The sequence below is a fragment of the Cydia splendana genome, chromosome 2 (genome assembly GCF_910591565.1).
Source record: "Cydia splendana chromosome 2, ilCydSple1.2, whole genome shotgun sequence".
NCBI lineage: Eukaryota > Metazoa > Arthropoda > Insecta > Lepidoptera > Tortricidae > Cydia > Cydia splendana.
In genome coordinates this window covers 14,911,462-14,935,907 of record NC_085961.1, presented here as the reverse complement: position 1 = coordinate 14,935,907, position 24,446 = coordinate 14,911,462, and the positions used below count along the sequence as shown (strand labels likewise).

Below are 24,446 nucleotides of genomic sequence, written 5' to 3'. Positions count from 1 at the left end.
CCAACTACCCATTCTCCATCCAATTTAATGGTCTTTGGTAATTTAGTTAAGAAATGTGCAGTCGTGTTATCCGTGTAGTAATCTGATGAACTATTACTTAACAAAGTTAGATAAAAACTATTTTCACTCATATTTTCTTTAAGTTTGATTCAGGTATCCAAGAATTAAATTTATTAGGATAACCTTGCCACTTAACTAGTATTTCCTTTCTGCCAGCAACTCGACGCGAGCGTATTATTTTATCAATTTTATACTCGTTGGAGGGGAGGTAAGTTACCTTTTGTAATTCTTTAGAATAAAATGTACCAATGATGGGTTCACCTTCTAAATCCTTTATTGTATAAACAACTCGTGGCGATCTGTTAATAATCGAATCAATAATAAATATTTCATCACTCCAATTACTTTCATAACCTTTTTGAAACACATGCTTATATTTAGTGATTCTAACATGATCACCTACATTTAGTTTTTTAGTTTCTAATGAAATTTGCCTATCTTTTTTGCGATCATATAAATTACACCAAACAGTCATAATATTATTAGAGCTAACATCAACTGGGCGCATTTTAATGCTAGAATGATAGCTATGGTTGTAAGAATGTAGAAGATCTTGTAATATATTTGTGTAGTTATATGTATTCTTATGAGTGAAGTAACGCCACATTTTCATTTTAAGTGTTCTTTGAAACCTTTCTACTATACTTGCTTTAATGTCGGGGTTATTAGTGGTATAATAATTAATATTTTTGCTCTTAAAGTAATCTCTAACCGCCTTTGAAACAAATTCTGTACCTTTATCAGATTGGATGTGACGGGGAACAGAGTTGGCTTCAGTAAATATGCTTTCAAAACATTGTTTAACAGTTGCTGAATCCTTCTTCTTCATGGCTCTTGCAAAAGCATATTTACTGAACACATCAATAACACAAAGAATATATTTGTACCCATCATTATATTGACTATAAGTACTCATATCACTTAAATCAGCTTGCCAAAGTTCATTAAAGTTCGAGAGAATGTATTTATTTCTAGTAAATCGTCTATGAATAGGTTTATGCAGCGTGTGCGTATCTTGAGATTGTAACCATTTTTTCACTTCCTCTTTGTTCATTTGACCTTTCATTTCCTTTGATAAATTATTTAAACTGCTATAGCCAGCTGGATTAGAGACGTCATAATAGATTCTGTTAATATCTAATAAGGAGTCCATCTTTCCCACTCTATTTTCTTTCCGGATCGCTTTTGCTCCCGTGTAGCAAGAGGCGTAGAAGTGTTATTATCTTTATCTGTTGAGGCTCTCGTCTTCACAGATGTGGAGGGGGTAAAGGGTTCAATCAAAGGAGTACCATTAATAAATGCTAAATTTGTAGGATTACCTATGCATGACCTAGGAACTTCGATATCTTTTAAAAGTAAAGCAAACACTTCCCATCCAATTGGCTTAGGACGTTTAAGACATCTAACGGTGTCGCTTACCAAATCAGTAATATTACTATTTTGAATGGTTTGGTTATTTATAACAACTTCACCAGTCTGTTTCCACCAAATTTTCGGTTTACTTGAAACAATGTAATCTAACAACGTTCGAGCTTTTTTTTCATAAGATTTGGGTAATATGTTTATAATTTTTGACGGACTAATTGGCATTAGTTCTTGATTTATTTCGCCAGGTGGTGTATTAAACGATGACGGTGTGGCTGCTTCAGTTACATTATCTGTAACTGACTCATTATTTTCAATCTCCTCCTTTTTGTTCACTTTTGTTTTTATAATATCATTACTTTCGTTGATGACTTGATCTACCCCCTCCATCACGATGGGTATTCTAAACGGTTTTCGATCTGTTTCAATAAAATGTAGAAATCTTTGTAATGCTTGAGAATATAACGTCCACTTTTCGCGATCATTCATTTTACTTTTAAGGATTTTTTGCATCTCTCCATCTAGCCGAGATGAGGAATTTTCGGGTGGACTCTCATTCCGTTTCAGCCTTTCAATAAAATCTGATTCAACTAATAACATTTTTTTTGTGTTTTCCATTTTGTTTATGATAAAGAGTTCACTAAAGCACTTAAAACTGCACCTAAAATAATAGGTAGAAATGCACCTCCTTTTTGAACTATAACAGTTTTTCTTATTTTATGTTTCCCTTTCGAAACTAATTTTCTTAAAATATCTTTATATTTTTTTAGTTTCGTCTTTTCTTTTTTTTCTAATGGAATTTTCCCATTTAGGACGTTATAAATGCACTCACAAATAATGTTGATCTCTTCATCGTCACAAGATTTGAGTAACGCAGTACGATATTTGGGTTTAAGCAACTGCAATGCTTCAAGTAAATGTTTATATGTGTTTACTCTTGCATGCATCATGTAGAACTGACTAAAATATGGTGATTTTTATCATATTTAAACCCCTTTTTAGGTACATACACTGTGCAATGCCCATCAAACGGAAACATTTTTGTTTTAAAACGGCATATGTCATTTGTATTTTGTTTCAGGTCAATCATGAGGTAACCATGAGCCTCCTTTGTAGCATCTTTGTAGGCTTCGTCCACAAACTTTGAGTTTTCTGGGTAAACTTGTCGTGACAGGTAGCGTATTTGAGTTTTATCCCTGGGATTTTTAAAAAATACAATGTAGCTTGTATTCAATGAAATATCACGTTGACCTCTACCTTGATGAAATACGTTTTGTGTAATATAAAAAACACTTAAGTTTCTATGATGACTACCTTTCGTAAAAATGTCAACGATTCGTCCATCTGATTCTCTCATCAAATCATCTATAATAAGAAGATTAGGTTTCTTCCCATCAAAAATTGAAAAATCTGGTATTCCTTGACTATAATTTACATTTTCCAGATTGTAGAGAGGTTGCATTTCATCATAACACCAAATAATTTCATCAAATTCAACATTACATATCTCTTTGGAGTTATTCAAAAAGTTTGTAACAAATTGCGTTTTACCACACCCACTAGGACCTGCGACAATGGTGGTGAAAGGATGATAAAAGTGAATCATTATTAAATATCGTAATCTATGTGTATGTGTGTATGTGTGTGGGTGAGTGTTGATATGTTAACGGATGGACTTTAAATGGTAATATTCAGAAAGATGATTACTATTTAAACAACTCAGATATAGTAGACAAAAAAACAAAACAAAATGATTACGTAAATTTTTTTTTATTATTTATGATCACACTTTTAACATTATTTTTTTTGTTTCATATTTACAAAAATACCTTAAAAGATACAATAAAATAAAATTCATACATTTTTTTACATGTTTACAAGTAATACCTTAAAAAATATACAATGTACAAACAATAATTTGGAATTCGAATGTTCTGTGTGATTATATTACAACTTTGAAACTTTTTCATTATTGCGGTATTTTATAATGACCCCACGCTAGAGTGTCAGAAGAGTTTTCTAATAAGTACCGTTTTGTATCTTCATGCGATAATGATATTTTATTTATTTTTTGAGTGAATATTATATGTTTTATAGACTTAAATCTTAGCATTTGAGCGCGTTGCAAATTTTTATTAAATAAACACATTTTGTAATTGTCAAGAGTAAATTTTTTTGTAACACATTTATTGACTCCTTTGGCTTTTGATAAAACACCGTATTTTTCGGTTTTCTCATCATTCTCGTCATATTTTTCAACATCTAAGGTATACATTTTAGATCTCAGACCTACAAACTCTTTTAAAATTCTACCATTATTTTCATCTTTGAAAAACCCTAATCGCTTTTTATTTATTAACGGCAAATCATATTTATTGTTAGGAGGATAGTCAGATGTATCAAAATATAAATTAAGATCTGATTTTATATCTGCGTAATAATTTTCCGTGAAAATTTGATATACTAAGCTATCAGTATCTGTATAAAGAAGCTTAAGATTGTCTGGATATTTGGTTTTCATGTAGCTGTAGTGAAAGTCATACATCAAAGTTTTCGATATATCTAATACGCAAAATCCCAGATAAATCGGTTTATTATAAAATATTTTAGTTTTATTCAATTGAACGGCCACTAAATTCTCAGAGAATATGGATAAACTATGGAACTCAGGTTTCGCTATCAAAGATTGAACCCCCTGCGTTTTTCCTCGATTTTCCCAGTGATTTAATAATTTGACATTTACGCGTTTTGCAACATTTTCCATGGTTTTACCGAACACTGAATTATTCATTAGTTTAAAGAAATCTTTTTCAAAATCGGATGATGCCTGTGATCGCATGTGGGTGTTCAAATCTATGTAACTTTTTAACCACATAGACTGCTGAAATTTAAGAATGCGATGGATTTTACTCAATTTCAAACCATTCTTCAAACACTGTTTTAGATTTCTATAATGAATGACATAATTCGTTTTTTTATTTAAATTAGGAATTAATTTTTTTTCTTTGGAATTACCCAAACAAACGTTTTCAGGACAAAATGGCAAATCTGAATGAGAGTCATGCAACTCGTTAGGGTATTCGAGATCAACTTCTAAAATTAAACCATGATCAGCGTCATCAGATATATTAAAGTCAGTATCTGTATTTACCCATTCAAATTTACCGGTAGGAAGACATTGAGACATAGCCCACCCGTAAAGGTTATTTGCATCAAAGTACATAAGAAATGACGATGGGATATTTTGATTATAATCTTCCAAAAAAATATTATTAGCCTTCGCGTATCTATTACTACATTGTGATATGCCACCTCGAATATTTTTTGATATAAAAGCTATTTTATCGATATCAGTTAGGAGTTCTAGTTTTATTTTTGTAGTTCTTAACATTGCATCCCAACTTAATCCCGGAGCAGTATAATAATGAGCGGGGTCTAATCCATACGTCTTAAGACAAAGGTTTCTAAAATTTTCAAATATATCAGTTAGTAATAGAACATCAGTTTTTAAATATAAATCAGAATAATCACCCATATTTTTGCATTGAAAATGAGACCAAACATCTTTTGCGTGATCATAATCCTCTTCTGAGATGTGACTATCAGACAAGGAACTAAAGAAATCATCTTTAGAGGGAAGAGCTGTTAAGTTTAAAGAATCGTATGATGACATGTGTTCATAGGGATAGACACCCTTTCGTAATAAGCGTTTAAAATCCTCCTCGCATGAAAAATTCAATTTTAATTCATGAAATTGTTCAGGCAACAAGTTTTTTGCCAATTTGTCAAGACTACTGGACATAAATTTAAGTGAATCGACAAATCTCAATTTAATTGTGCGATTATTTATTTGTAAGCTCTTAGAAAATGAAATGTATTTCTCTTTGTTCTCTGGAATCAGTTCAATGTCGCCTTCCGCCAAACCAAGCCCATGCACTATAAAATGACTATCATAGTTACACAAATTATGGAAAAATACAGGTACAAAATTAGGTGTCCTGTATTTTTCAGAACAAAATGTATGTGCCACTCCTTCATAAAGACCAGTATGGTAATTATAGGAAATGACTGAATCCTCGTTTAAATTTTTATCACAAATATAACATGTACTACTCTGAGCAATATGCACATTATTTGCATTAGATAAAGGCAATGGAGTTTTTACAAAAGTATTTCTCCTACAAATGGCCTTTAAGTCTTGTTCCATATACTTCATAAATTCCTGGGTGCAATTTTTGCCTTTATATGATCTGTACACTGACAATTTATCATTATAAGAACATTTAATGTAGTATCCAAAACTATATACCTCATGTTTTTGTACATTTGTTGTTGAGGATGTAGTAGGATTAATTGTACCTGTTTGAATCGGGTTTAGAAAGGCCTCGAAATCAGCATAAATAACAAAAGGTACCCTTAATTTACGTTCATAATTATCGAAAGTAAGTATATTGGAGGAAACGTTTTCATTGAACCAGTTTTTCTTTTTATCCTGTTCTGAAGGTAAATGTGTACAAACATGGAAACAATCGTTTCTTTGATGATTCATTAAATTGTTGCGAGTTGTAAAGTTCGACAAACAACCATCACAAATATGTGCAGCATGCTGTGTATTTGATAATTGTTTAGATACTAACCTAGATAAATTTTTGATATAGCAATAATGCCCCTTACTGTCTTTGGATATGTACAATAAATTCAAGTGGGTAGCTTTTTTGCACTTTGTTAAGTGTAATGGGCCTACTACGTCATGTTTTTTACTTTTCGAATTGTATTCAAGACCAAAAACGTTTATACTTATATCATTCATTTTTTCAAATTTCTGAATATCTCCAACCTTAAGTGGGAAAGTTAAATTTCTAAAATTTAATTTATTTTTATGCGCTTTATACGATTTCGCAGTGTTTGAACGATGACTTGTAGGTGGATACAAGCCTGACAATACAGCCCATCTAAAACATTTATGATCATTATTTTTTACATTAATAACTGCTTTTCTGTTCTGAATATCACGTGGTAATTCGATATAGGAAGAACCACGCAATGGATTAAATTTGTTTACATTGACATCTAGATAGTTAAATTTTACTAAACTCCATCCACTGTCTTTTCTCTCAAAGTTAAATAATTTTGTTAATATATCTTTAACAACTGACTCGAAAATATCATCTTTGTCGCTGCTAACATCAACTACATTGTTACATAATTGGAAATCAAATGTATTATTTACTTGTTTGCTCTCTTGAGTAAAATCCGCATTCAAAATAAAGTTTACTTTTAAAGCATGGTGATCAGTGAGGGAACGATCCAATAATGCAAAGATTTTCTCTTTATTTCCTAGTAAAATGGATTCGGGAGTAAATGGTTGGTGAACATTTTCATTTAATAGTATTCTGTAAGTGGCCACCCTATTCTTAAAAGCATTTTCAATTAACTGAACATTAACCCATTCAATGTCAGCCCTTAAAACATTATTTTTGTGAAGATTACTATTTAAATGATTTTTAAAATATCTTTTAGAAACAAACTTATTACACACAGAACATTCAATTTCATGATTATTATTTGTACTCACAATGACATCCGGAACTGGTTCGGATGATGTTGATGCTACAGGTTCAGCAGCTGCTGAACGGTTTTTCTTCACCAAGAATTCTTCGGTCTCCAAAACTGCAGCTGTCCTTTTTACTCCCCGTCCTATTTGAGAAGATCTATAACAATACATAATAAACATAAATATCTTAATGTCAGATAAAATAAAAATAATTACTAAAACGGTTGGTTGTATATACTAACGTAAGTCTTTTCGACACTGCTGACAATAGGCCCGCATCATCAAAACTCCATCAATCACATCTGATGACTGAGTATTCCCCTTGGAATTTTTGATATGCCCATCACATGGTGTATAATACGGTATAATATCAGAATCTTCCAGTAACGAGTGAGGTAATTTGTTTGATATATACCACATTCTTATATTTCTATGAAAATATGCTAAAATAAATTCTTTACTTAATTCCTCAATCTTATCACGAGGCAAAGTGAGACCAATATGATAGTACGTAAACACCATTATGGAAAAGGATATCACAGTACAAGCACGGCACCAAAACACTGAATGATATGAACTCGAGATACCCCGCTTATATAACCAGCACTCTCCCACCCCACGTTTATCCTAACAATAAGTTCTGGTCACAACAAGTTAGGAGGAACCCATCCTTTGTTAAACAGGTACTGGTTAAGAGTTATAAACATGTATGAACAGGAATACTTTTACTTACGCCTCTCGATGTAGTTGGCTCACAAGACGGGCAGCCTCGCATAGATCTTCATTTTCTTCTATTTCTTCACAGAGTCTGATAAGTTCAAGATCGTAGACATCACAACTCAAAGAGTCCATTATGAAATGAGAAATCATACAGTGCTTTCTTTCATTTAAATAGTTGACTACAGGTATAAGATTTCTAAGAGTGGGGACTGTAATGTAACAAATGAGAAGTATTAAATTAAAACTTGTTGTAATGTGATACAACAAAAATAATCTGTTACATGGAAAATGTACTTAAGGAGAGGTAAAAAATGAGAAATACGTTAACACAATCATTAAGCTACTACTATCATTAATAATTATAACTATCACTGTTTCTTATTATCTATAAAATATTTCACACTACTGTCCTTAGAAGCTAATTGCTTTGTTATGTTATAAATAATATTTCGCGTATTTTGTAGCTCCAAATCGTCTTCCAACGCAAAATATTTCAATCTGAAGTCCGCATGCTTCCAGTGTTCCATGGGTGGGACGTTTTTGATTTTATGCATATCATATATCTCGATTTTAATCAAATGTGATGCATAGGCCCCGTCGTCTTGTCCGGATGACAAGTTTGCAACACCGTCTGGTGAACTTTTGCTCACATTTGAAGACCGTTTCACAACTTTAGACTGCTTTTTAGGTCGTTCAAAGAAGCTATCGATATTGTTTCCTGAACGTTTCTTTGCGATGGCTTGTTTAACTTTGAGACCAAGCGTACCCTCTTCATCGCTTGATTCGTCTTTATTATCATCCGGGTAGTAATAGTTCTTGAAAGTATTTTCAGTGAACTGAAACAATATAAAACAATAATTTACACACTGTCTACAATCTTGATAATTAAAACACAAAGAACACAAGTGAAAACAAAACAAAGTAAGTTACGGTAATAAAAGACATACTTACATCCATTGTTGGGTCTTTCTATAAACACTTAAACACTTCACTGTTGAATTAACACTATATTTCTATATACTGCAGTAGATACAAGGAGCTCTGATACAGAGGACTGCCACGACAGTAATACTTACTCAAAGCCATTTCTCATCGGCTTTTATACTGTGATAGTGAGCAGGATACAGTATCGTTCAAATCATGTCTCAACAGGTTCATCTAATACAGACGCTCTCTTTACTAAAACCCAAATTCAAAAGCATAATAGGAAACAATAAATCCATTGTCAGTATAAAATATAATAGATGTCTACCAATAAAGCAATTATGCTGTTATAACAATGAATACCAACACACAAGAAATGCCGACGTATTAGACTAAATCATGTTGAAACCAGTTGACACGTCTCGTTATTTTTTTTTAATCATACAAAGTAACATGTCTCAACAAGTTCATCTAAACAGACGCTCCCTGTACTCAAACCCAAATTATATCCACATAATAATCCATTGTCAGCATAAAATATAATAGACGTCTATCAATAAAGCAATTAAGCTGTTATAACAATGAAAACAAGTGCACAAGAAATGCCTCACACGCCTAGTTATTATTTTAATAATACAAAGAAACAAGTAGCTACGAGTTTACTTTCTATCGTGTTACAAAGAACATAAAAATGTATGTGAAAATAAACTTTATAGTATTAGATAATGAGACATACTTACATACTAAGTTTAAGAAGATAGAATAGTTTAAGAATAAAAAAGGCTACATTAGGTTGAATTGCATTTATCGCAGACAAAAATAATGAGTTAGAAATAGGTAAAACTAAATAAAATATGCACAATATAGGTAAGTATGTATACGATATGTAGGATGCTTTAGTTTGGATAGGTAAGAAGTTTAGGTATTTAGGTTAAAACATAACTTGAACGAAGACTAGGTGAAAGCAGGTTAGTTTGAAATGAGAAGTTAGGTTGATTTTAGTTAGGTTTGGTCAAGTTAGGTTTGGTAAAAGAAGGTTTAGGTTAGTTTAGGCTACCGACGGATTACTTGTGTAAATTCTAATTAGGTTAGGTTAGGTTAGAACTGTATTCCTTATAAATCGAAATAGCTCCAAGAGGTTGTAAGATAATAAGATAATGAATCGCAAATAAGTACTACCTATTGCAAATACCTATCGCTAATACCTATTGCAAATACCTATCACTAATACCTATCACAAACACCTACAGTATAATACACACATAAAGAAGGCATGAATGAAGACGTCGGTGGGTGAAGGGTCCATCCAGGTAGTATGCTCGGTAACACAATAACGCGCCCGAGTCGAGATCGAACAATAGAAAAGGGTCGATAAGCCTATTGTTACCGTGGTGAGCAAGGTGTATTGTTTAATTAGCGTATTTCGTAAGTACCTGAAGGAGGCGCCGGGCACTGCTGAGACCTAGCGCAATCAATTCAAATGGGGGGCTATTTGTTTTTTTTTTTTTTTTTTTTTTTTTTTTTTTTTTTTTTAGGTTCAGCGGGGGCGGTGGATCGGCCCTGGGGTCAGGATCGGTGACCACTGAGAGGTGGGGCCAGAATCGGGGAATAGTTTCTACTTGTGTATGAGTATGAGTACCTAAGTTGGTAAGAAAGGTGGTTGGAAAGTTTAACTATAAACCGAAGGTATAACGGGAGGATATTTGACAGGTTGGCTGTAAATCGATACACGCATCGGAAGGCTAGTTTACGACGGTACGCGGGTTCGGATCCCGACAGGGCCCATAAACTACGGTATGTATTTACACGCTCCTGTGTCAGGCATATTGTTACTTTGTACTTATTTATGTTGAAGCGATTGTTTAGTGTGGTAAGTTAGTGTTGATTCAAAGTAATTTATTTTTGCTTTTTATACAATTAATTACTTCACAGTTCATATGGTGCTACTTTAGGTGCCTATGCCAAAAAGATAAAGGGCTATAGGTACAATAAAACGTTGTACGTTTCACGTGCGAATAGGTAATTCGCAACTCGTGTCGATTTAAAACACTTCCTTCGGCCGTATTTTATTAATACTTTTAATTTATGGCCACGCGTTCCAAATTTCCTACTTTTCACACTTGTATCTTAAATATATTAATGTATCATTACGCGCTCATACATCGATCTTTTAACCCTTTTTATTTAATATTTCTTACATAATGTTCTTCCGTCCAAAATAATATCTTAAAAACATGAAGCCAAATTACTTATTTGTTCTAAAATGTAAGCACCGGCATGGTTTTCATGTATTAACTGCTCTAGTAAACAACATTAAATTGTTTTGACCATAACGTTTGTAATAACGAACCGTAAATAAACAGACTAGGCCATTTATTGCACAGATAGTCATAACGCGAAGTTGCCATCAACGTCAACGGTTGAATCACACCGTTTCGCAGTCCGTTAGTGCCAGAGGGCTAATAGTTAGCGCTGACCCGACCTGGGCTTATTCCCGGCCCTGTGGGCTACTTTGGGTCACGGGTCAAACAAATCTAGAAACTGAATGACTATACCGTTATCTGTGAGTCGGACAAGACAAGAGTTTAGCGGCGTCACCGCACGCTGAGCTTGATACAGGATTTCATAACTAAAACTCTCCTTCGTTGACGTTTAACAACGCAGCGTAGTACTTGTATGAAATCCGCGAATATGATGAGTGTCTTTCTGACCTTTGTACTATCGTAGCTAATAGAAAAATGGCAATTGGCAAGGATGAGTTTGCGAAATAATGAAGTTCATTAATGTGTTTATTCTCCTTTATGATTCTAGGTCAAAGGAAAGGCCTATATTAGGCTAAAAGGTTAAGTAGCGTAAAAAATTGTGTCATGTCATAAATGGAACATAAACGGCCTTGTCTTTAAATTTAGTTGATTAATTCCCTTGGGGGAAAACTATATTAATTTCAGCTTGATACCGCCATGCGTTTCTGAGAAAATAGGACTTGACAGACGGACAGGGGGCCGATTTTTGAATTTCGATCGCTCGATTTCGTCACTCGAAAATCGGTGGAAAACGGCGAAATGCTAATTTTTTAAATACGAGCGATCGAAATTTGGAATCTAGTGGTATTGACCACTCGATTGCAATTCTATTAGTAGAATTTAAACGCCTAGTAGTGGAGATATCATTTAACGAAATACACGAAATCGAGTGGTCGAATTTCAAAAATCGGCCCCCAGGTGCCAGGTACTTACATACTGTTTTGTTGTAGATACAACAAAGCAGTATGTACCTGGATGTTCTACTACTATTGATGTTGACTGTACCTATAAGTGAGCATTTTAACACTTGCCCCCCTTTTTGTTGAAATAATTCAAAGATGGGCAATGTATATTTACCTCAATTGTAATAAGCAAATAGTGCTCGAAACACACCGTTATTACTTATACAGTTCGATATTCGGTCAAAGTGTAGACTATCTAGAAACATATCACGTCCGACCCCATATTCGGCAGTAACGAGCACCTTCCGGGAATCGAATCTTGGACCGTTATTTGTGCGGTATTGTATATTTGAGTTACGTTTTAATGATCGGTTTTGACCCATGGTTTTGATTGCTATCACCATTCTGTTACTTCTTTTGTGTTTTCATTTGATAGGTATTATTGAGTAAATAAATCTACAGTCTAGATGTTTTCTATATACTTAACTATTATAACGAGAAGAAACGTACTTACCTTATTCATGGAAATGTATCCTCCGAAACGATCACAACTCACATCACGTGTTGGTCATTTTTATTTGACAGATTGTTAACCTACTTCTGACACAATTAATTAACTTATTTTGGCTTACTGCTCGTCCTTTTGATTAATGAAGCCGGTTAAAAAGTAAATACTCAAATATTAATTTATGGTAAAATTATACAGTCGTATAATTAACTGGGCTTGACACTAAAATGGATATCTATATTCGCACGCGTGTGAGCTCATCACTTTCTACATTTCACCTCCTTTTGGGGATAATTCTTTGGCCCTTTTCTACTTATCTGCGATTAAAGAAATAAAGAAACTTGAAACTTGACAGCCCTAAGGTATACTTAAGCCGACCACTAACTAACAGTCCGCCGGACGATATCGGCCGGTCAGTTGTTCGGAACTGTCAAATTTTTGTTCTAACTGACAGGCCGATATCGCCCGGCGGTCTGTTAGTCAGTGGTCGGCTTTAGCAAATAGCAGTTAGGTACTTTTGTTTTTAAAAAAACAAGATAAATTGTATTAAAAAAAAACATGTTTTTTTTAAACGGATCATTGCCCAGTCGGTAGTGACAATGCCTATAAAGCTGAATGGAGGTCCTGGGTTTGATCATAGCAAGAATATTGGTTTCGTGATGTGATAAGAATTGTATTTTGATAAGAAAATATTAAAGTGAATATAAAACTTTGAGGCACTTACAATACCTACATACCTACCCGTCTTCCGTCGAAAGAATTTCTTTTGTTTGGGCTTAATTTAAAAAATAAATGAAGATATTGTATGTTTTAACCGTATTTTTATTACTTAAATGTTACATATCTAAATAAAAATGTGTGCTAAACTTCCAACAAATATTTTACGTCACAGTTCCATATAAAAATGAACTGTCATACGGACCATCATTCGACGCCGACGCGAGTTACTACCGTGGAATGGGGTTACTTTGATCAATTTCAAAATTAATATTAATTTATCTCCCCGAATATGGAATTTAAAAATAATTAAAAAAAATGACAATATCGGTTTTTGCTCCTCTATCGATTTCACCAATAACATTTTTTAAAATACTAATGTGTCCTTTGGGGTTACTTTGATACCCCCCTGTTTTTCGACGGAATTCGATAGTAACCCCTATAGGGACTAAAACTTCAAAACATTACAAAAAAATCCGTTGGCAGGTATAGGATTTATAAGGATTTTATTGCCTTTGGGGTTACTTTGACAAAGAGAAAAAAGGTTAGCTTAGAAAAAATCAACTTTATTGCAAAACAGTCTCATATTTTACTTATTTAAGGTAAGAAGCATAATTGAACAATAAAAACCTATCAAAATTTATTAACAATATGTAATAACAATACGATGATGTACGGATGCTTGGCGTATCGACGGCCTGCCTTCGACCACTTCTGTCACAGCCCGGTTTAAAACTTTTTCAGAGTAGTTCCTATATGCTCAGGCATTATTCTAAAACAATAATACAAAAATCAGTTAAAAAACTCGATTCGATTCCTTCAATATCTAAATAATCTAAAAAAAACTATATGTCGTCCGTTGTCATTGATCAGTGATCAAAGTAAACCCTTATAGGCGATCAATGACACCCCATGCCACAAAAACCGAGATACTAAAATGGCCGCCATGATTATGATTTGCAACAAGAATCGATGTTATAGGCTGATACATGCCTGATTCAATGGATTACATCAAATTTATGTATTTGCTATATATATATAACATTATACATTAGACGTTATACAGGCTATTAAAAGTACACAAAACTGATACTTGCATATTTTAATTTTTTTCCCATCGATCGACATGCTTGATCCCACGGACACAAATCACTAACTGACAGTGACGTTCAATCTTGCCAACCGTAAAAAAAAAACAATCCACAGGGTGCGTTCAGAAAGCGTAATATTCGAGTTTGAACACGAAGTAAAGTTTTTATCAAAGTAAACCCAGGATTCAAAGTAACCCCATTCCACGGTACTCGCGTATACCTAGCGTATACCTAGGTATACTTACCTAGGTATAAATGTAGGCCCCCTATGTCCGTATGAGGGCTGGTGCTTTCCGCATCGTCGCTTTCTGTTTTTTATCGCCACATCTACAATATGTCGCGGACGCGTAATGCGACACGCTCCTACTCAGGTGGAAGCGACAAATACAAGCTCTGTCTATTTACTACGTACTTTAGGGTCCCTTGGTAATTCTGATTAAATATAAGAGCGAAACGGGGTCCTTTTGTTTCCCATAAAATTTCAATTCATGTATTGTTTGTCAGAATATCATTATTTAGTCATAAAACTGAAATCGTTAACTCTTCAGGATTTTCGTAAGGTTATCCTATAGATTTAGGTTTGGTTAGGTTAGGTTTGTTTTATGGCAATCCTGAAAAGTGACGCATTTTTGAACCAAATAAATTATGACTAACGTAAATGCGGAGTAAAAACAATAGGTACATTACGACTTAAAACGTTTTCGGAAACAATAGAAACCCGAGCGAAACATATATCAGCCTCGAAGCGATTGTTTGTACTCCAATATTCAATAATTGCTAACCGTTAAATAAAATCTGTGAATCCAGATCAATCTCACAGATCTCACTACAAGGTTATTAAGACTGTTTATTAATTTTCAAGTTTAGATCAATTTCAGTGCCAAGGTGATGATACCGGAGCGGAGCTTTGATGAAATCTCCATTTGGAAACTAAACACGGTGAATCACAGTCCGCGCCGTATATGGAAGGCAGATCATCGGTTAATAATGGAATTACCCAATACAACTTTGTGATTGGTGTAAGTTATTCAAATACCTAAAACCTCCAAATATCTATAAGCTATATTATATTATGTTTTGCGAATGTGACTTTTATTTGAATGTCGTAAGTGAAATATTGCGTTTATTTTGCTATTGGTACAATATTTTTTTATAAAATGTAAGGAATGTAACGGTAACGTTTTTGTTATTTTTTTACAATTTAAAAAAATATGAAAATTTTAAGTATTGTATTTTATTTATCCAGTTTCCAATTAGTTGTGATAAATTGCTCATTTTCTATCTACATCTTTTTAGCTAAATCTAGTTATAAATTTCAACAAGGGTCAACATCCCTATTCTATACTTATAGCAAAATATGTTTATAAATAAAAGAAAAAAAAACAGACAACTAAAATGTAAATTGGTAATTAGACTTACCTAATTAAATTTTACGGTACTAAAAATAGAATGTGACGTGACGTGACCAACTAGGTAGGTATGCTAATTAGAGAAGGTCGAGTTACTGAATGAGTGAAATTAAGTATTTATGGTTTACCCACAACTAAAAAAAAGTCTGGCATTGTCTTTCCTCGTTAAACAAATATTTAACAACCAATGTTATTTGCTTTGCTACTGTTAAGTATTTTAACTTAAACACTCCTTTGAGTTGTTTTTTTTTATCGACGATAGCTAAGAATATTGTGGTAAGTATAAGAGTAAGTATCTTTAATTACACTTACGATAGACCACGGTAGGTAAGAAAATCGTGGTAAGTATATCTTAAATTACACTTAAGACAGACCAACAAACTCTACAAATATCTAGTAAGAAATAAAAATAGCCTATAGCTCCAGCAAATATTGCCAGGCAAGGCAACACAAATCTTTCACCGAACAAACCATAAAATGTCACTTTTAATGTTACTTTATAGTTGTATAAAATGACAATATAAACATATACAGTAATAAATTAACATATGTACATTAGCATAGCGATTACTGGTCAACATTGCCCTTATATAAAACAACGATTTACGCATTTGTGCGGGTAGTGATGTTCTCGAGTCGATATAACATATATATGTAGGTACATGCACATAAAACATCGACATTATTTTGAAAACCTAATTTTATTTTGATACTATTACGTATATACAAATAAAAGATAACGTAATCGTGTTATTAAAACGTATTTTATGTACCTAACTATTATTAATAGTCCGGTGCACCTTCTTAGTGTATAGGTAGGTACGTATTGAATCCAATTTCCAAAATGGTGTTTACACAAAAAAGGTAAGTACAGATTTAAGTCTGATAACAAACGTAATGTACCTAATAGATGATTTAACATTTGAAATCTAAGAGAAATGTTATTCGTGACTTTAGTGAGTAATCCAAATCGATTTTAGGGCTGGATAAAATGCTAACTATATATATGTGTTATTTTTAATCAAAAGGTATTGTCGGTTGTCAATAAAGCGCTATTTCCATTTAGGTTCAATTTGAAATAAACCTTATCGACAACCAACAATGTGGTATACCTTTTGGTTGAAATCATCACATATATTCAAGTTACTTTTATAATTAAGTACTTTTATTAATTATGAGTGACCCGTTTTTAATATATTTAATATTACTTTTATAATATTTCTTATCCTATATTTCCGATTTATAGTAATCTTTCTTTATATATAAGTATAACTGCGTCGTGTAAAATCCACTTATGTTTTGTTTAAGTATATTTCCCGCTAGTGAAGAATGAGATAACAATATACCATGTTTCATTAATGTTGTGACATACCTATATAGAGTTATTTATTATCAACATCTTGTTATAATAGCACATCACTAGAGTATGTGTCACTAACGACTTGATTGCACCTACGCAGATTCCTATCTGCGTACAGCCATGTGACCTTCATCAGTGACCCGAATACCCAGACATTATATAGGCTTTATGGTACCTATGCCTGGTCTATGTATGTATGTACTTACATTGTCCAGTTATGAACGTCCTTTGGCTTAATTGATAATGATTATTTATTAGTTATTACCTCCCTAGCCCCAAAGTAAAAAAAACATATTGGTTAATCCAAAATTTATTGGTCGAAAAACAGGTACAGTCTTGCAAAAATATCTTACACAGTCTTGTTTTAGAGGCATAAAAGCACGACATGCATTTATTAGCCCTTCATGCAGCGTATTATGCAGGTGCAGGTGACTACTGTGCCAGTTGCAGAAAGTTACCAAGATCTCGTATAATTCCGGAAAATTACACAAAAATAAACGGAAATTTTAATTTTGGAAATTTAAAATGGCGATGACTAAGTATACAAAAATTAGAAACGATTCCGAAAATCTTGCATGTGGAACTTTCGCACTTTTGGAATCTTTCCGACGGCAAATCCGTACAGGTGTCAAAAAAAAATTAAAACTAAGAAATTACGGCCCGCCTGTTGGCAAGCAGTCACCGTAGTCTAGGGACGCCTGCAACTCCAGGGGTGTTACAGGCGCGTTGCCGGCCCTTTTGAGTTGTTTTGCGTAATTTGCGTTGCTTATTTTTGGCGCTTTGTCCATGTCGATATTTATTATATGAAGCTAAGGCTATCTATCAGTTCAAATAACTGTCAAATATTGGTTCTTATTCTTAAGCCCTTGCTACACGGTCGCCGACAAGCCTTCTAACCGTCTGACCTTGGTCTGTCCTTGGTCAGTTTTGGTCTAATTTTGTTGGAAACAACTGTCTACACGGTCCGGGACGGACCAAGGCCGCGCGGTCTGAAGGCTTGTCGGCGACCGTGTAGCAGGGCCTTTACGTTGCGCTGACTATATTAGTTTTTTACTAACCCTAAACTGTCTGCTCTCAAACTGATTTGATTTTGATTGGAAAAGGCTTCTTACTTAATTCTTGTTCGATTTTTAGGAGACCTTTATTTAAATTTGTTAAATATGTATCAATATAGGTTTAAAGGGTTTCTACTCGTACGTATCTCTAAAACTGTAAAGTGGACAACGGCTACCTACTTATCTACTGCGTTACAATTAAACTTTTTTTCGTCGATAACCATAATCTTTTATAAGGTTGCTTCACACATAACAAAGTTGTAGAACTACTGATTCGGCCGATACGGTGTCTCTGAACCTGTCTTTATGACTTGAAAAGATTAAAAAAACTTAAGTAATTCTAGTGATTAAGGACTATAAAATTATACATTATACCTTTTTCTTAGACTTACGCCAAATGGGAATAAGTAATAATAATAATAATCAAGTAAGAAAGTAACAACGCAAACTATTAGCTATTGTCCCATGCCAGGCGTGTCTCACTCCGCGATTTCGTCGCTTTGCTACAGGTACTTAGCTAAAAGTACATCCGTTCGGCCCCAATTTTGGGGTTTGCCATAACCTAGCGGCCACATCTGTGCTGATCGTAACAGACGCGTTTTGTTAGAGAGTGAGTCTTCTGTACTTAGTACTATTATTTATTCTGTGCCCATGCCTAGTTATTAAAAGCGATGAATTGTTGGAATCCTCTATTACCTACTATGTGGATAGGGTTGCCAGATCGAAAGGCGCTATTATCGGGAAACAATATGATTTTTTCGGGATTTTGGGACTTAAGTCGGGAAAAAAAAAATTAGAGATGCCACGATTGCCACGATGCCATGATTCGGCAACTATTCGGTATTCGGCCTATTCGGACACTTTGCCCAATATTCGGTATTCGGCCGAATGTTGCCTACTATTCGGCGGAATACCGAATATCTGTTGCATCTACCTAAAAAGAAAAATTACAAGAAAATAACCAAAAACTAGGTATATTTAATATTTAAAATGTATTCTTGGAAAGTAGTTAAATACGAAGGCACGTTTTTAGGCATTTATTGATTACAAAATATTTTATTTTTATCATGGGTCTGATTTGATTGACTAATATACATTCATTAATTCTGTTCAACATAAAAATATATCTTAGCAAACGTAGTGCTTTGATGGCGAACAGTTTGCATAATAATTGTGACTCAAAATGTTCGCATGTCATGCCGAATATTCGGTATTCGGCCGAGAGAGGGGCCGAATATTCGGTATTCGGCCAAATTCACTATTCGGGGCATCTCTAAAAAAATACATTCAAATTAAAGTAATTGTATTAAAAACAACGATATTTTACATTATTGGCACTACGTCAGCTCGCTCGCTCGACGACAGTTCGGAACTTGAAATTATTGTTTTATAACGTGAAGCTGTTTTTCGGGACAGTTTACAGTTTGTCGGGAATCGGGAACACCTGCTAAAAATCGGGAGAATCCCGCCAAATCCCGACCATCTGGCAACCCTATATGTGGAGGTTCGATATCATGTCTGACATCAAGCCTCTTATTTATATGTTATTCATTGAAATAATAAAAAAAATGCATTTCACATAAGAACACTACTTTTATAACGACCATAACAATTACCTATCTCCTGAACAGCTATTATTTATCCTGCAACAACTAATTAAGACTCCATTAAGCTATATCTAGTTAAGAATCGCCTAGAGGACTCATTTATTTGTTTTTACGATTACGGCGTTTTGAGTAACTACATAATTGAAGAGTAGCGAAAAATATTACTTACTGTATTTTTGCAATACTACGAGTAAAAAGAATAACTTAAGATAATTTCGCATGGTTCAGCAAGTGTAACGACAGCTTCTATCAGTTTTGAAGAGGGTAAAATAAATTGGGTAACGGTTGTGTACGGAGAAAGGTACAATTATGAGTTTATTTAAATTAAAATACTCACTTTTTCAGCAGACAGCACAAACAGCTTGTTTCTGTAAATGAAAAGTTTTAAGTCAGTGACGTATGCAAATATAGGGTCGCCGTTAATTATTTTGTTAAAAATTACAACTGTAGATAGGTATTTCTCTCTCATCTTAGCGCTATCAGTGCCAACATACAATACTACAGCACTAATATACTCATAATATAAAATATAGATAAACTGAAATAAATGTCATATAATTTAAATTTTAGTATTTCTACTAAAATATATTATTTTAATAAAATAATTTGATTCGTTTCCTCCTAGATGATATATATTTTATGTAACGAGATAAATATCGCAATCGAGTTACACCATCAAGCCGAGTCTGGTTTATTGACCCCATTACTTCAATCACATGTTTTATTTCAAACAAGTCATAAAAGCGACGATTCGCTCTGTTGGTCACCCTAAGTAAAACTAAGTTATTTAAAAGTAACCTTTACTTACACGAGGCAAGGCAGAAAGTGCTTTGTTTTAATGGATATAGTCGTTAGCATCGTGAGTTGATAATATTTCAGAAACATGTTGTTGGTGCAAATTTTTGCATTAGGTGCAAAAATCATTTCATTTACAAAGGAACTTTTTTCACAATTTACAAGCATGTATTAGGAACGAAATAAAAAAGCCAAAAAGGCAACTGTTCAATACACGTTATTAATTTTCTATTGAAATAAAGAAAGTTAGGTAAGACATAATTAATTCAAACATCTCATATCATCCTACTCCTTTAAGTACCTTTTTGTTTTATTCTTCGTTTTAAATGGAGTCTATCATCCTACTCCTTTAAGTATTACCTTTTTGTTTTATTCTTCGTTTTAAATGGAGTCGAACATCTAACTCTACTACTATTCTAGTATTGGATTGTATTATTGTACCTATAGTATTGAATTCAATCATTGATGCAATATCAATTCACCAAAGAAAGACGGGACATTGATCTCACCGCATCCTCTTTTAATCCTTATACCGTGATATTAAATCTGCATTCAATAAACAGCCCTATTAAAGTGGCTTTAAGTTCTCTTCAACAGCGTTCAACTCATTGCATAATTACTGTAAGCAGCTTTAGGAAACGTCAATCAAACTCGAAACGTAAGTGTTTTTTTTTTATTCATTAACGAAGGATATAGAACGTAAGTCTCGTAAAAAGTATTTTCAAGCTTGGCTTCGCTTAGATTTAAGATAACGCAGTTACAAGTAATTTATTCATTGAAATCCATCAGACTATAAGTTGGATTTGATAGAATAATCAGTGTTGAGGTTTTTACAATCTGAGATTTTACGTTGCCATACATTTGATTTAAACTAGTAAGAAATTCAAGTAAGTTCATGCGATGAAAATTTGTGGTAAGTAATATAGTAATGTGGTAATCATTAAAATCAATAGTTAAATAGTTAAGTTAAGTCATGTTTATTAATAGTTAAGTTAAGTCATGGCGTCATGGGCGGGATAGCTATATAATTACGCGCGTGCGATAGAGATAGTGACAGGCGGTTCAATGTAGGAAATTCTCCGTGCTTAGTGTTCTTACTTTAGAACTTTGACTCTATAAGTATGTACCTAGCCAAGTGCGCAGGACATGGATGGCAGAACTAACCATGGTAACAAACCTGACCTGACTGTAACACATTAAACTCTCGCGTTTTGTACACATATTTAATTATTAAAACACACACAAACGGGTCTACCACGATATAATTTAATTGTTTTTACATTAAATTCCGACGTTTCAGCTGAGTTGAACCAGCTGTGGTCACGAAATTATATCGCGGTAGACCCGTTTGTGTAATTAAATATCTGACCTGACTTACCTGGACAAGACCAGAAGTATTTTTTAAGCGCACTTTCTCCGCTACTTACAAAACCTAAAGACTGGGATGTGTTAATTCATATGTATGTAAAATTATATAGAGACTAAAACATCGCATGTGTTATTGTTATTAACATAAAAGCAATCACTTAAACGTTTTCACAGAAACATTCAATTATCTAAAACACAGCAAGGCCTACCTATACGGACCATAAGGCACAACACTACTTTAATGATGTAAGTGAAACATTACCATTAGACAATACATTAAAATAATGGCCGTTCGTGTCAAGCGCGAGAGGGAAGGAAAGCGACACGAACAAATATATCTCCCACGAAGTATATTAGGTCCTAGAACTTTATATTTCGTATAAAGGCTTACGATTAAAACAAATTTAGTAAATTTTGTAAGAAGTATATAATCACTAATCATGGAATCTACTGGCACTGCAGCAGTATCTATATGTATAATAATATTGGCAGTTTGGCACTAGTGATTACATAATTATGAGGCTTTAGGACGACATGAAATATTAAAAAAACTCACGTAACTTCCCCTGTTCCCCAAATTCATAATTTACTATCAATAGTAAAAGTATCAGCAAATGTTTCTTAGTTGCGAAGTGTGTAAGTTTAAAACTAGAATAAAAACCGTTGTCCTTTTCACATTCATTTTTTGTTGTATAGGCATAGGTACCTAATTCGTAGCCGTCTTTCTAACTTTCGGTTGAGATAAATAGCTACAATAGAGAGCAATAAAGCAAAACGAAAGTTCGCAATAAAAATAAAATTGTTGGACAATAATAATGTCCATAATTTTTCTTACGAGACAGTCATAACTGCACAAATGGCATAATTTAATTTCTAGCCATAAGTACAGATTACAACTGTTATTAACGTTTAATCTCGTGTAGGTATCTAGAAAGCTGTAATGCTTGTAAAACGATATAAATGCCACTATTTTTTCCCGTAAGTGCCTTAGATTTGTGTTATTAGCTGTAGGTATGTGCGTAAGCTGTTCGATTATGCCTGCGGTCGGCAACCTGCGGCCCGCGGGCCGCATGCGGCTCGCGAAACTGTCACTTGCGGCCCGAGAGGCGCCTTGGCTATTTTGTATATAATAGTGACAAACAACAATGTCTCATAAAGTCATAAATATTAACAAAGTACGGCCCGCGTCACCTCCGTTAACTACTATGTGGCCCTTGGCTGCTAAAAGGTTGCCGACCGCTGTATTATGCAATATGGTGGGACATTGGTCACAGGTTAGAGCTTTCGTAGACTAAATAGATTAGTTTCTGTTCGTTTTGGTTCAGATTTCATTTTGCAGATGCCGTTAATTTATTTATACTGGAATGTAGTATCGCCTTTGCAACAACGAATGTCAACACCTGCTGGATTGAAATAAAATATGTACAGTCAGCAACAGAAGTTGCTAAGCGGGCTAGGTGTTCAAAATGATCTTGACGCGACTTTATTGTTAAGAGAATAAGAGCGTGTCAAGGTAATTTAGTAAACCTAGCCCGCTTAGCAACTTCTGCTGCTGTCTGTATGTTTCTCGACAATATCTAGTTATCGCTGTGACTCCTAGGCGCTGGAAGCCCCCGTGATGTCGCCGGCGCGGACGTCCTGCGCGCGCTGCACATACTAATCAGCTGGTGGTCGCCTAGCAATATATTCCCATTACTTAGGTCTTGGTCTCCCGTCACGTTTTACATAAATATAGCTGTATTCTTATAAAATAGACGTTGAGTACAGAGCCAATGACAGATTGACAGTCGCGCAAACAGTCACGCTCGGGTGAGTCAAAGTAACTGTCAGTACACACACACAACAATAACAACTTGTGTATACGAGTAGGTACATACATATAAGCAAGTTCACATCGGTTCACAAGCGCGATCGTCTCACCAGCGCTTGCTTAGCCATGGGAATAACAAAATTAATCTGAATAAATAATTATCAGCTTTTTAAATCCCTGTTTCACAAACTCTCAAATTAGGTCTAGATTGCAGGTAAATTAAAGTATTTCAAGACTGAATGACAAGCAATGGACTTTAACCAACTTAACAAAAGTCAGTATCTACCTACGTATTAATGCTGAGCTTGCTAAATTTGAATTAAAGTGGTTACTTTTGTTGTCAAAAAATACGTTGTCGAAAATGACGTTCGATTCGAGCGATCAATACGTTCGAAAATTCGTACTACTCGTCAAAACAAGCCATTACAAAGTGATGGTTGGGTATATTTAAATTCATCGGTGCGCAGACGTGGGCCGGTTGTTTATAGCCCCCTGAACGAGCGGCGATGGACGGCGTTTTGTTATGTTGTCCGATTTGGAAGTGAGTTACGTAATTTGTGTTTTCCGGGACATTGATATGGTCGGCATGGGATTAGTTAGACCAGTAAGTTCAAATGCAAATTTATGCGGTTATACATATTTAAGCCTACTAGATCCTACTAGATCTAGTAGGTTCTAGTAGGTACTACTCTAGTTCCTACTAATAGAACTATATTGTAGGTAATTAATTTGAACCAAAATACTAAGGTCACAGGTAAGTAATCTCAAAAACTGTAGACCTCTTGTTGTTTATCAATAATACAAGATTCTTGGTTTATTCATAATAATTCATATTATGCATGAATGTGTCAGCTTAAAAATGTTACTGCGCCCCGTGAGCAATCGTGAACCCCGGATA

General features: G+C 34.1%; 1 protein-coding gene across 1 annotated transcript in view; it reads right to left on the bottom strand.

The window, feature by feature from the left end:
- Nucleotides 1–19,943, bottom strand: part of LOC134804447 (uncharacterized) — an 80,061-nt gene extending 60,118 nt beyond the window's left edge. The window contains exon 1 of the mRNA XM_063777489.1: nt 19,913–19,943. The gene's annotated coding sequence lies outside the window, so the exon portion shown is untranslated. The remainder of the gene's footprint in view (nt 1–19,912) is intronic.
- Between the last annotated feature and the right edge of the window lie 4,503 nt (nt 19,944–24,446).